The 15,400-nt window shown below is 40.1% G+C and overlaps 1 pseudogene; it reads left to right on the top strand.

Moving 5' to 3' along the window:
- The first annotated feature begins 4,075 nt into the window (after positions 1–4,075).
- On the top strand, positions 4,076–12,477 carry LOC101274061 (mitochondrial intermembrane space import and assembly protein 40-like; annotated as a pseudogene).
- Positions 12,478–15,400: the final 2,923 nt, after the last annotated feature.

Raw genomic sequence — 15,400 nt, 5'->3', positions numbered from 1 at the left:
TTATGAAAATTAGAAATAAAAAAGGTGAAATATCTGGAATATATTTTGGACTTCATAAATAATAGATATTATTTTTCTTAAAAAGTGTATGAAGCAATGTAAGTAAAACATGCTTCCTAACCCACAATAAGTATATGATGCATTAAATTTAATGTACTAAAACATCTTCAGTAATTATTTCCTGACAATAGCAATTTTTCAGTAGCAAAAGAAGAGAAAAACTCACTGAAAGTTCTGGGGAAAAGTGGGCAAAATTCTTTAAGACACATAAAAGATGGCAACATCTACCTCCTAAAACAAACATACTACTATGACTCGGCATTTTTATTAGGAAATAGATTTTTACCCAAGTAGGTTTTTGCCCACTAGTTCTCAGGCCAATTAAATATTGTATCAATGGTTACACAAGATATAGGACCTGAGCTGGTCCACGGAAAATAGAAAGGATTTAGGTAGGCAAAGGGAGAGGGGAGCAATCCAAAAGAAAGGAGGGGTGTGATGCAAAAGGACCCAGGTGTCTGAGATGATCCTGAGCTTTTAAATGCCCCCATCCTCCCAGCCCCAATAAAAGAAACTCCTACACCCTTGCTTATTCACAACTACATTCTGGACCTTTTTCCATATTCTTGTCTCCTTGCACTAGGTTAGGAGACCTATTACTGATCTCTTAATTTCTGGCCACATTTCCTGCCTACACATCCCTAAACTCTACCCTAGGACACAAGGTATAATATATTGTCCCTCTGGTTTTACCCCTTGACTTCCTTTCCTTGATAATAATTTGAACTTGGTGTCTTTTTCTGGTCCTTCTAGATGACTGTTCAGCCTGATCCCATGGGGCTATTAGAGCTAAGGTTCTTGCCAAGTCCTTGGGCCCTAGAGAGGGGATGGAAAAAGACACGAAAAATACAAGATCTTTGTAAATTAATTTGACTGAGGCAGTATTTGGGAAGGTGAGTGGTTAAAAACTTTGGCAAAATTACCGAGTTCTTTCCACGTTGCCTGTCTTATAAAACACTTTGTGTTAGCCAAATTATATTAGCTGTGAAGTCCCATGGCCTACCAAAGACTAAGTGACAGACTGAAACTTTGGGTCTGAGGTTATGTTGTCACTGAACTATGGTAGCCAAAGTCATCCCCTCCAGATTGGGAAAGGCTTTCTCTTGTCTTCTTAAAGGAGAGTGTAGAAGTAGTTATGGTCATAGTCATGGTTCTTACAACAAACTCAATTATAAGCCATCATTATAAAAGTGATTTAGCAATATTTTCCATGTGACTTGGTCAAACAACAAATGCGTATTGATTGCCTACTCTGAGCAAATCATCCCAGTGAGCTTATTTGGTTTAAATTCACTATATATAACTCAATTTTGTTGAGATTGTGCAATATATTGTTTGGTTTTATTATTATTACTATCATTATTTGGCTTATTATTGTTCCTGGTAAAGGAGTTGAAAAATAGTAAGCAAAAGGAAATCACAGTCGCTTACGCCTAAGGACTCATCCCCTTCAGCCATCCCTGAGTACCAAGCCATTCCTTCTGTGGAGGAAGACAGGTGGGAACCTGTTTAGGAAAAGGTGTATTTTCATTTATTTTGAAAAATAAATGTAACCATTTTATTTGCATGGGCTGATGACCCTCAGATTTGTATTTCCAGTTCAAATCAGACACTGAACACCAACCACTTTCTCTATATTTCTACCTAGATATCACGAAAGCACCTCAACTCACCATATCCATTTTGATTTCTCCCACAAACTACGAACTGCTGTAAATTAGCACCGGTTGTGCAAAGCAGAAGCAAAGGAACCGTCTCTGACACCACACCTTTACCTCTGCATTCATTGTTTCAACATCACCTTCGAAACGACTTTCATATCCCTCTTCCTTTCTTCCTTTTCAACATCGTCTTAGTTTAAGCTCCCATCACTCTAGCACATGGACTACGACAATGGACCCCCAAATTGATCTCCCTGTGTTAACTCTTACCTCTCTCCTATCTGTTCTCTTCACTGCAGCCAAACTCATTTTTTTTAAACACAATATAATTATATCACTCTTCTCCTTCTTAAACTTTTTCAATGGTTTTCAATTACCTTTAAGGTTCAAAGAAGTTAGATCTTTGGCATTTTCACATGGTCCTGCCTAATTCCCCAACCTGGTCTTATGTCTTTTTTTTTTTTTTTTCAGTTTTATTGAGGTACGATTGACAAATAAAAATTGTATATATTTAGGTTATACAATATGATTTTTAAGGTATATAATGTGTGAAGTGATTACGATAGTCAAGTTAATTAACTCACTTATCACCTCACATAGCTACCTTTTGTGTGGTGTGCGTGCGTGTGCGTGTGCGTGTGCGTGTGTGTGTGTGTGTGTGTGTGTGTGTGTAATGAGAACACTTAAGATCTTGTGCCTTTAAAAACACAAAGCCTGGGCTTCCCTGGTGGCGCAGTGGTTGAGAGTCCGCCTGCCGATTCAGAGGACACGGGTTCGTGCCCCGGTCCGGGAAGATCCCACACGCTGCGGAGCGGCTGGGCCCGTGAGCCATGGCCGCTGAGCCTGCGCATCCGGAGCCTGTGCTCCGCAACGGGAGAGGCCACACCAGTGAGAAGCCCGTGTACCGCAAAAAAAAAATTAAAAAACCACAAAGCCTAATTCCACCTTACAACTTATATAGCTATTGTTCCTTGAGCCTGTAAGACTCTTTCTCTTCCTGTTCTTACTACCCCCTTTATACAGTTAACTCTTTTTATACCTCAAATTGCAGATCAAATATTCTTCTTCAAGAAATTTTTTCCTAACCCTCTAAACTAAGTCTGGATCCTCTGTCATGTACTTTCTCAACTCACTGTACTTTTCTTTCATAATATATATATATATTTTTTTTAAATGTGTCTCTCTCTGAGAGAACACATATTATTAGACTTCTTTTTAAAAATCTATTTTAATAGTCTGTATGTTAATTGGTGAGTTTGGCACATTAACTAGAATTACCACCTTATTAAGACTATTTTCTACAGCACAAAGCTTTTTACATAACTAAGACTTTCTCACAGTATTTATAATTATTTGTTTATATATCATGCTCTCTATAGACTATAATTTTCTTGAGGACAGATATGAATTCCAATTAATACAGTATCTGCACAGAAAGGCAAATATCATATGATATCGCTTATATGTGGAATCTAAACAAAGGGTACAAATGAACTTATTTACAAAACAGAAGCAGAGTCACGGATGTAGAAAAGCTTATGGTTATGAGGGGATAAGTGGGTGAGGGATAAACTGGGAGATTGGGACTGACATATACACACTACTATCATGTATAAAATAGGTAACTAATAAGAACCTGCTGTATAGCACAGGAAACTCACTCAATACTCTGTAAGGGCCTATATGGGAAAAGAATCTAAACAAACAAAAAAAAGAGTGGATATATGTATAACTGATTCACTTTGCTGTACACCTGAAACTAACACAATATTGTAAATCAACTATACTCCAATAAAAATTTAAAAAAAAAGTTAACAAGAGAAAATTAAAAAAAACAGTATCTGGAATAAAGTAAGTAGTAGTTTAAAAGTCTTGTAGAAATCAATTTTCACTGCAAAGTAAAGGAGCTGTTACAGTGGAGGATTACTGGACTAAATGTCAATATTATGACGTAGTATGAGTGTGTTTCATGTTTGGTGATTGCAATCATTGTTGCTTTTCTTGTGGTCATCCATTTACAATGCTTGCTGTCAGTTTATTTATCTCTTGTAAAAATAAAATACAGTGTGTGTGTGTGAAAGAAAAAAGTCTTGTAGAAGAATTAGCAAGTGAATGAATTATCATTATTGTGCTTAGAAACTGCCTTGTCAGTAATATGTTGACTTGTTTTTATAAATTCTATCTAGCAAATAATTATTAAGTGCTTACTACTTGCCAAGCAATGCATCATGTGTTATATTAGAATACAGATATTATGTATGTTAAAATACATAATCTTCACTTTTTAGATACTTATAATCTAATATAAATGATATATAATCCAATACAAATTATATCTACACTCACATATAAACATGCACACAGAGAACTGTTTGAAGTCAGGTAAAACCCAAGGCATCCAAGCCATGACATCTTTTTGGACAAGTCAGTTGACAGTTCCAAGCATCCCCATAAGAACTTTGTAAAGATAAACTATATTCTCTTTATCAAGATAATATTTTAGACTATACTTTGTATTTACATGCATTTATTATGGGTTTTTATTATAGACTTGCTCAGTTGTTTGCATACTTTTTATCCTAATCCTCTTTGAAGAGTACTAAGAATTGCTTCTTTTGTATGCATATATTCTATTTTTTTAATCAATTTTTGTGCATGTCACTAGTGGGAATTTTTTCTTTAAAGTATCATTTAAGTTCTAGATTAGAGAGTTTAAATAATAAGTTATATGCCCGGACCTGTATAAATTTATTTAGATATTCACTGAAATGTTCCAGTATCTTTTCCTTTCTTGAGCTTTTTTTTCTTTTCCAAAACATTCAAAATGCCTGAGGGTTCTTTAACTGCCCTAATTTGAATAATTAATTCTAATCTTACACCATATGGAAATCAACCCTACAAGCCAGGTTTGCCAAATCTCTTCATGGCAGTCCATGTGGTCGCTTTCTTTTTGTGCAACAGAAAGACACGCTGGCACGAGGAGCAGTGAGTCCGTTTTTTTACTTCTCCTTGAGCACACACAGGAAAAATCTCAGCCAGAGGAACTGTGCCTGGCCCTCGAAGGGGTGAGTTTAGGTACAAAGCACAATATGAAGACCAAATGGAAGGCTGAGAAGTCCAAGTTAAAGTTGCCAACTGACCTCCAGCTGTTGCAGGAACATTTTTACTTTTGCACCATTGTCCATTTGATTTATTCCTGGCACCAACATATTAAGTATTTAAGCCCTGCTCTTCTCAGGATTCCACGGTATAGAGAACAGCCCATATCTGTATTTGAGTTATTTCTCGTTCCCAAGAATCTTTGGCTTCAAAATGTGTATCCCCACAAATCCTCCACCTCTGGCTGCTGACCTTGTGAGAAAGTTCATATGTCATCTGAAGACGGAAAGAAAGTACTGAAATTCATTCCAAGAAATACAGCACAACTTCTGGGAAAGGCGAAAATGGCACAAAATTTTCTTCCTTTCAGCTATTCAGCAAATGTTCAGTGAGCGTAAAAAAAATTGCACGTAGAGAGAGAGGAGATAGCCTTAGTCTCTCTTTTTTGTGAATGAACTTTTTGTATATTACTTCTAGATAAGACATTCACATTTTTCCTTTTCTAACAAAAGTTGTGCTTTGTTTTAAGATAGTTGGCATAGATGAGAGGCTTGTTTTGGTGACCAGAAAAAAAGCGAAGACAAGAAAGAAATGAAACTGTTTAATAAATATTATTCATTTTTTAACTTAATGAAAAAAGTAGTTAATTTAATTATTTATTTAATGATGGCCTTTTGGCCATCTTCCTATATTCTTGTTTTCTGTCCATTGAAATTCTTTTTTTATATAAATTGATTGATTGATTGATTTTTTTTTTTTTTTTTTTGGCTGTGTTGAGTCTTCATTGCTGCACATGGGCTTTCTCTAGTTGCGAGTGAGGGCTACTCTTCGTTGTGGTGTGCGGGCTTCTCATTGCGGTGGCTTCTCTTGTTGCAGAGCACAGGCTCAAAGCATGTGAGCTTCAGTAGTTGTGGCCCATGGGCTCATTAGTTGTGGCTCACGGGTTCTAGGGCACAGGCTCAGTAGTTGTGGCGCACAGGCTTAGTTGCTCTGCAGCATGCGGCATCTTCCCAGACCAGGCTCAAACCCATGTCCCCTGCTTTGGCAGGCGGATTGTCAACCACTGAGCCACCAGGGAAGCCCCACTGAAATTCTTATATCTGTAATCTGCAAACGTTTGGTGCTGTTCATGGAGTCAGTTTCTTTCTATGACCTCAACTTGTATATACAGGTTCACTCCAGCAGATCCATGTGTAAAAACCTACACGGAAAGAAAAACCCGCAAGGGGAAAATTTACATCCCACACACAGTAAGGGAACATTTCTTGTTTTACTCTTCCAGAGGAATTCTTGCTACTCAAGTGATTTTCTTTGAAGAGAAAGGACAGTTTTTCCTGTACTTACACTATAATTTGATTTTACAATGTTATCATCTGAAAATTTTTCAGGAACATTGCTATTTCACAAAGTGGATAATCAGCTAATTTAATAGTTGGATTACCATATAAGCCAAAGGCAGAAAAAATACGAATGAAATAGTATTTTTCCCTTTTTTGAGCATACTTATAATTATTTTGTGTTTCAGATTATAGCAATTTCCTATCTTTGCAAGGAATTAAATTTATCCTTCAACTAAACAGCAGAGATATATTTAGTGTGTGTTATGATAGACTGCGGGAGTGGATTGTTAAGGGTAACTTCACTGAGCTCTTACAGTTTTCAAGCACTGAACAAGGTTTGCAGGTAAGACAATGTGTATGGGACTAGGGCTACAAAGATGAATAGAATACAAGCCCTGACTTCCCTTTGAGGAGCTTAAAATTCATTGTCATGTAAACAGACAATTTCAGTATTTTGCAGTGAAACCGGGTGTGATTTATGAAAGGGTGTCCTAGGGTTACTATGAGGACACATCAGAGGCATTTAACTCAATATGTGAATTCAACAAGAGAGTCTTTTCCTTCTTTCAGCAAGAAAGAATCCAGTCTTTCCAGAGATGACAGTTTCCTAGATAGTCAGTTGGACCCTGGTGGATAAATGTGCCTGGGGTGAGAAGGGGAAGAGACCTGTGATTGTATCATCAATAGCTGAGGAAAGGGTGTGTGGCACATACGGAGAAGAGAAATGCCTGTAATTCAGAGAGGAAGAAGGTGTGCACTACTAAAGAAATAAAACAGAATGCTAAGGGAGTGTTTAGGGAAGGAGAGATAACCTAGTTGGGAAGCTTACTTATGTAATACATAGTGAAGCAGGTGGTATTTGAGATAAGCCTTAAAAGATGCCCAAGGTTGCAATAGACAGAGACAGGAATGCAGAAAAAGAGATTACACAATTAAATGAGCAAAGATGTGATGACAAACACTGAAGGACATCTTAGAACAAGTTGTTCAGTTTGGCTAGAGAACTGGTTACATTCAGAGGAAAAGTGAAAGAAAAGAATGGGACAGACAGCTGGGAATATAAGGAAGGGAACTAACATTTAATGAGCAACTACTATATTACAGACACTTACTGGGTAGTTTACAAGGATTATCTCATTAAATCTTTACAACACTTTATGTAACAATTGTCATCCTTCACATGCTACAGTGAGGAAATGACTTATCCAGGGTCACATCACTAATTAGCAAGAATAATAAGAACTACTTTCATGGAACATTTACCATATGCCAACACTGTGCCTGCTAGATGCTCACATGCATTATCTTATTTAATCCTCACTACAACTTTATAAACTATTTTCCATCAGCATCCCCATTTTTTTCAGATAAAGAAAATGAGAAGCAGAGAAATGGCAGAGATCACTAAGTGACAGGGCAGAATTCAAATTCAGTCCTGCTGACTACAAAGCGCATGCTCTTTTCCACTATCTACTATGTCACCAGAGAATTGGGGATATAAAAGGGATAGGCTACTGACTCAATTCAAGCACTGGGCAGCTGTTGTATGTTAGAAAGATGAATAAGATCCAGTGGCTAAGGTCATGGAAGCAACCTAAATGCCCATCGACAGACGAATGGATAAAGAAGATGTGGTACGTATATACAATGGAATATTACTCAGCCATGAAAAGGAATGAAACTGGATCATTTGTAGAGACGTGGATGGACCTAGAGACTGTCATACAGAGTGAAGTCAGTCAGAAAGAGAAAAACAAATATCGTAGATTAACACATATATGTGAGATCTAGAAAAATGGTATAGATGAACTGGTTTGCAAGGCAGAAATAGAGACACAGATGTAGAGAACAAATGTATGGACACCAAGGAGGGAAAGTTGGTGGCGGGGGGGATGAACTGGGAGATTGGGATTGACATATATACACTAATATGTATAAAGTATATAACTAATAAGAACCTGCTGTATAAAAAATAAATTAAAAAAAAAAGAAAGATCCAGCGGGTAACCTCAAAAACCTCACAGTCTGGTGAGAGAGCAAGTGTTCACGCCAGACTCTCCTCCTTACTCATCCCGGTCCCCACCCCATATCCATTTCTCCTGCCCTTCTGTTGCTCTCTCAAAACAAAACAAAACCAAAAATTACATCTTGTTCCCTTTAGTTTCTCTTCCCTTCCTTTTGATCCCATTCTTACTTGCACTCATTTATCTCCTACCAAAAGCCAGAGAAAGCACTCCAATGAAAAATCCCTTCATCCCCTCAACAAAATAAAAATCTCTTTTAAAATTTCATAGTGGCCAGAAAAAAATAATGTAAGATTACAAGAAAGACAGGAAACAGGGAGAATGATAAATTGGAAGAATCAGAGTCAGGGATGATGCCACCAAGATTCAGACAAGCACTGGTTACAGGACTGTTTAAGTGAACAGCAGTGGGCAGGCTAAATTACATTTCCACAGGTCATCCCAACCCACATTTCGCTGCAGCATTTTCCATCACAATTCTATCAGGGAGGAGTCAGATGTGGAAACAATCTCTTATTTCACAGCCTGTTCACTTCTTACCTTGACCAGCAGACGTGTTCTGCACTATACTCTCCCTACTACTAACCTGGAAATTTTTCCTTTCTGTCCTCTTCCAACTTTTTCTGAATTTCATCCTATTTCCAGGGTTTGCAGTGACTAGATGATGAAACAAAGGAGAGGAACTGTAGTTTCAGATCTCTGCCATGAGATTTTTCTCCACCGACCAAACCCCGGCTAAAAAGATTGCTTTCTTTTGTCCCAAGGATTTCAAAGCATATCAGTGTCCAACTTGAATGAATGAAGTTATTTGACAGCACTGGGAAATGACAGCAGAGAGGGCTAGCTGGGAGGTGGTGATTTGAGTGAAATTTTTGCAAGGCATCTTGCTAGTGGTTTTCAAGCTCAAGGGTGGACACCCAAACACCAGTCAGCCCTGGAAGAACCACTTTCAAAATAGCATTAAGAACACAGTGTTCCTTCAAACCCTGGATTATATAATTATTTCTCTATCTTGTTTATCTATTCCAAGGATGAAATAATCTAGAAGCACACAATTATAGCAGTCTATTTCAACACACGTTTAGAAAGAGAATTAAACGATTTTTTCAAAAGTCACATAGGCATTGCATGGCAGTGTCAGAACTAAATTGAGCTCTTTCAGCTTCCAATTTAGTTCCCATTGGACGAGACCTTGCTGATTCAATCACTCCCACTTTTTGTCTACTCTCCTCTGCTTTGGTCATTTTTAACAATCTATTCCTTGACTATTGGGGGAAAACCAAAATAACACTAAACCAATGGAGTTAAACCTATCTTTTTGGAAATAACATTGTGTGTGTGTGTGTGTGTGTGTGTGTGTGTGTACTCCATGACATTACGTGCCAGTGATTAATGGAGGTGCTCTACATGTGTGTCCTATTTAATCCATCCAACTGTCCTGTGAGTCAAGTTTTATAAGGCCCAAAAAGATAGGAGTCGCAGAACCTGTTCTCTATTTTGCTTTGAGTTGAAGGAGCATCTTGTAAATTAAGCCCAGATTTCCAGTTTTGCTTGGGGTCTAAGTAACTGTAGAAGTTGGCTTTGTAGACACCATGGAGCCTGTATTCTTATACCAAACCAGATGACAGTCAGCAAACATGAGTGTTCATAGACTGGGATGAGACTTGGTGATTCCTGAAGTGAGACTTGGTGATTCCTGAAGTGAGATGAAAGTTTTAAGAAGCAACATATTTGAGTTGGAGCTTGTTTGGACAAGACAGTTTACTGTGCAGAGTGCTGGATAAAGAAATGAGGGACTTAGGTTCCAATACCTAAAGCATCCCTTTCTCTGATTTTATAAGTCATTTAACTATCTGGGATTAAGTGGCAATATGCAAATCCTTAATTTCTATTGTCTTTTTTTTTTTTTTGCGGTACACGGGCGTCTCACTGTTGTGGCCTCTCCCGTTGCAGAGCACAGGCTCCGGACGCACAGGCTCAGCGGCCATGGCTCACAGGCCCAGCCGCTCCGTGGCATGTGGGATCTTCCCGGACCGGGGCACGAACCCGTGTCCTCTGAATCGGCAGGCGTACTCTCAACCACTGCGCCACCAGGGAAGCCCTCTATTGTCATATTTTAAAGGACATTGAATAAATCATTATGTTAAGTATGTATATCTTTGTTTAATTTTATCTTTAGCTCTGAAACTGGGAACTCAAGGATCCCTGTAGACACAATCACAGAATTATTTAAGTAAGTATCAGAACATTAGGGAATACTGTATGATTGTATCAGTGGTTAAAATCATATTCTTCTAAATCAAACAGCCCTGTGTTTGAATCCCATCTTTGCCATTTAATTGCTGTGTGACCTTGGATTAAATATGTAACCTCTGAGGCTTCCCTGGTGGCGCAGTGGTTGAGAATCTGCCTGCCAGTGCAGGCGACACGGGTTCGAGCCCTGGTCTGGGAAGATCCCACATGCCGTGGAGCAACTAGGCCTGTGAGCCACAACTACTGAGCCTGTGCGTCTGGAGCTTGTGCTCCGCAACAAGAGAGGCCGTGACAGTAAGAGACCCACGCACCGCGATGAAGAGTGGCCCCTGCTCGCCGCAACTAGAGAAAGCCCTCGCACAGAAACGAAAACCCAACACAGCCAAAAATAAAGAAAGAAGCTTTCATTTAAAAAAAAAAAATATATATATATATATATGTAACCTCTTAGAGCCTTAAGTTTCTCATATATAATATGTGAATAATTATACTCAGTATGTAGGATTATTATGAGAAGTAAAGAACACAGTGAATAAAAAGTGATTATCACAGTACTTAGTATGTAGCAAAGACGATGTATGATATATCAATATTACTTGGATAGTTGTATAATTTTATTTGATATCTGTTATCATATTTTTTAAAATGAAGCTTTTAATAGAAAAGAAAAGGGTAGAGGAAATCATCTATACAGGAAGAATAGAAAAATTACAGCTGTTCTGAACCAAGAGCTCAGCTAACCTCCAGACTTCGCCTTTCCCCAGAAGTTTGTGCCCTGACTTCCCTAGATGCTCTCCCAAACTTGAGTTCAACAAAGATTGATTTTCATTTAGTTCAGCGAAGACAAATTAAGAAAAAGACAGGGATTTGATGGATGGGAAGCTATGTGGATTAATAAATCTGACATGTAGAATCCATGCAAAGGGCTTCCCTTAGAACAGAGCTAAGAGATCAGCACTGTCTCATGAAATTGGCTAGGTGTTTCTCAATTCATTGCCTTTTGATGTCCTAGAAAGTGATTTCTGTTTTTTATCTTCAGAGATGTTGCTTCCTAACTCTTCTTTGCCTTTTTCCCTTTACTGGAAAGAGAAAGGGTTTTAGAGCTGCCAGTAAAAGAATAATATGAACTCATAAAACCAACATTTTGTAAATAAACCTGAATCTCATGGAACTGAAAGAAAAAAATCTAACAGGAGCCAAGAAAATTTCTCAAAAAGACAACATGCCTAGTAGCAGTCTGAAAAAGACTTAGAGAAAGGATAAGAAAGACAGAGAGCAGAAGATGTGGAATTAGTGGGGATATATATTAGCTTCATTATTACTGTACCATTATTTTAGTCACAGAAATACTATAGAAAAGGGATAACTCTTTTGGTGTATGTTCCAGGACATACCATTCTGAGAAGCTTCTCCCCACAGCAATTCCTGGCAGCTCTGTCAACCTTCCTCCTCCTTCATTCTCTCCCTGAAGTCTGAGCTTCTCATCAGTGTTTTTTGCAATGTTCTGCAAACAAAAGTACTGCTGAGTGCCCATAAAAATGTCGCTCCAAAGCCACCCGCCCCGTAGCGGAGAGGTCACGGCGTGAGGCCACGTCCACAATCGCCGCGAGGTCGGGGCGCCGGGCTGCACCACGGCCTACAGCCAGCAGGAAGGGAAGGATCGAAGCATATTTGTAACCAGAGAAGACCATGAAACTCCAAGGAACGCGGAGCTGGCGGCCGACGACCCCAATGATCCGTACGAGGAGCACGGACGGATGCTGCCCCACGGAGACAACATCAGCTGGAACTGCCCGTGCCTTGGGGGGATGGCCAGCGGCCCGCGTGGGGAACAGTTCAAGGTGGGCTTTTCCTGCTTCCACTGCAGCAGAGGATGTCAAGGGGTCGGACTGTGTAGACCAACTCCGCGCCATGCAGGAGCACATGCAGAAGTACCCGGACCTCTATCCCCAGGAGAAAGAGGAGAAGCCAGCGGATCGATTAGAGGAAACGGCTGCCTCTGAGGCCACCGTAACCAAAGAAGAGGAGGGGTCCAGCTAATGAGGGCCCGGGGCGCTGGGCTCCGGCCTCCTTCAGAGCGTGTGAACATCTCCAAGAAAGTGTCCCTGCCTCTGTTGTGCTGTGCACTGTAATGGACAAAATAACTTATTGTGCTGATCAGGGGTCTTGGCCCCTTGACATACACTGAAAAACGGGTTGTATGAATGTGTGTCTCGCATGAACCTATCAGCAAATGTAGCTGCCGCTTTTGAATTCTCTTCTCAGATTGTCCTGAATTTTGCCGCTTTGAAATAATGTGCTGAATAAACTCAGCAACCAATAATCATTATCTGGGAGTGTCTTGTGAGTGAGCGGACTTATTCTGATTCATTGTATCCCTTTTAGTAGATTTGATAGCTAGTTGGAAAGTGAAATAGAAACAAAACATCTTCCTTTAAAAATACTGGAGTCGGGCCATTCCTTGTAGAAGAGGCAGGAAGATCAGACCTTGAGGATTCGACGAAGCACTATGCTTCATTTCTGATATATTTTGGTTTCCAGTTTGCATTGAGCTCCAGGTTTTCTACATTTGGAAAACAGAGCTTTGGACCCTCTGAGTGACTCCTTTGTAAGTGAAGAGAAAGGCTGTTTTTTTTTCTGTTCTTGTTATTCCAAAAGCCCTGGTTTGGGGTCTGTGTTCACAGTGGCTCTGTCTCAGCCTGTTCAGATGCAATGTTCTTGAGAGGTGGGGACCTAATCATTACCAAAGTAGCACCCAAGAGAGGAAACGGTGTCAATTAAAAGGAAAATGTGATTTTTACCTGAAAAAAAAAAAATGTCAGTCCAATGAGAAAACACATCACTTGGTCTTCTCTAGGGCCAGCTGGTTGCCTAAACAAATGTCTATAGAGGAAGGGCCACTGATTAAATTTGTGATCTAAGAACACACTTTATTCATGAGAGTAGGATCTATATCTGCATTTTTCTCCACTATATTTCCAGCTTTGTGTTGGCACATAGTAAATGCTCAATAAATTTGTAAGACGGATTCATGGATGGATGGATGATGGATGACTAAAAACATGAGGCTACTTCTGGCTCTGAAGGTGTGGCCATGATTTGCTTTTCCTCCTGAGACAGGTGGAATAGGAGATCTTGTATTTCTCTATAGCTTCCGTTGCCTGGGTTATACCATACTGACCATCTCACATGAGGAAATTCCTGTACAAGCTAAAAAAAAACCTGGTAATCATATCACTGTCTCTCTCATATCTTTGTTGTCAGTTCTGGGAGTGTCTTCAAATATTCTCTTCACGAAAGAATACTTTTCTTGGACTTCCCTGGTGGCACAGTGGTTAAGAATCCACCTGCCAATGCAAGGGGACATGGGTTTGAGCCCTGATCTGGGCAGATCCCACATGCCGCGGAGCAACTAAGACTATGAGCCACAACTACTGAGCCCGTGTGCCACAACTGCTGAAGCCTGAGCGCCTGGAGCCTGTGCTCCACAACAGGAGAAGCCACCCAATGAGAAGCCCATGCACCGCAATGAAGAGCAACGTCCTCTCGTCACAACTAGAGAAAGCCTGCGCGCAACAATGAAGAGCCAACACAGCCACATATTAATTAATTAATTTTTTAAAAAGAATACTTTTCTTGAGTAGTAAGGGGGAAATATCTATATAACTGTTTCTCATAATTACCTAAAATCCAAATGTAAGTTAAAGCTTCATGTGGTCTAGTCTTTACAAGATATACAAATTTTAAAAATACAAAAACGATTTCAAAATTTTTTGGCTATTCTCAAACAATCTTGTACTATCTAAAACAATACAATTCATAACTAAAGCCATTCTGACTTGTCTTTTCCCATGTCTTACTCTCAATGTCTCACATCCTACAGCTGCCTGAAAGCTTTTCTGTCCACAGCTCAAATCTCTACCTAAAACTCCCCCATCCAACAAACCAAGTCTACAAAGCTCTTCCCATTTCTCTCCCTCCACTTTTTATCTACCACCATTTTTTCTCTCTCTCTTCTCTCTGATGAGTTGATCTTGGCCTTTTTTGACACAAAGGACCCATCTAGAGATTCCCTGCTGATGCAGGGGTTAGGAATACACCTGCCAATGCAGAGGACAGGGGACCACAAGCCCTGGTCCGGAAGATCCAACATGTCACAGAGCAACTAAGCCCACATGCAACAGCTACTGAGCCTGAGATCTAGAGCCCACGTGCCACAACTACTGACCCTGCATGCCACAACTACTGAAGCCCATGTGCCTAGAGCCCATGCTCCGCAACAAGAGAAGACACCGCAATGAGAAGCCCATGCACCACAAGGAAGAGTAGTCCCTCCTCAACGCAACTAAAGAAAGCCTGCGTGCAGCAATGAAGACCCATTGCAGCCAAAGAAAAAAGGACCCATCGGGTTAGTTCAACTCCTCTTCATAAGAATACATGGCTGAGAGAGCCCGAAGGAAGTCCAAATCATATACAGTTTGACAAAACATGCTGTGTGTCTGACAGGGTTTTGGTGCTCCAGCCGGGTGTCAGTCCTGAGCATCGTAGGTGGGAGAGCCGAGTTGAGGACACTGGTCCACCAGAGACCTCCCAGCCCCTTGTAATATAAAACAGCAAAAGCTCTCCAAGAGATCTCCATCTCAATGCTAAGACCCAGCTCCACTCAATGACCAGCAGGTTCAAGTGCTGGACACCCCATGCCAAACAACTAGCAAGACAGGAACACAACCCCAGCCATTAGCAGAGAGGCTGCCTAAAATCATAATACTTCACAGACACCCCAAAACACAGCACCAAATGCAGTCCTGCCCACCAGAAAGACAAGATCCAGCCTCATCCACCAGAACACAAGCACCAGTCTCCTCCACCAGGAAGGCTACACAACCCACTGAACAAACCTTACCCCCTGGGGGCAGACACCAAAAACAATAGGAAGTATGAACGTGCAGCCTGCGAAAAGGAG

Source organism: Orcinus orca, chromosome 11 (genome assembly GCF_937001465.1).
Source record: "Orcinus orca chromosome 11, mOrcOrc1.1, whole genome shotgun sequence".
Lineage (NCBI taxonomy): Eukaryota > Metazoa > Chordata > Mammalia > Artiodactyla > Delphinidae > Orcinus > Orcinus orca.
The sequence above is the reverse complement of the archived record's forward strand: the minus strand, read 5'-3'. Positions and strand labels throughout refer to the sequence as shown.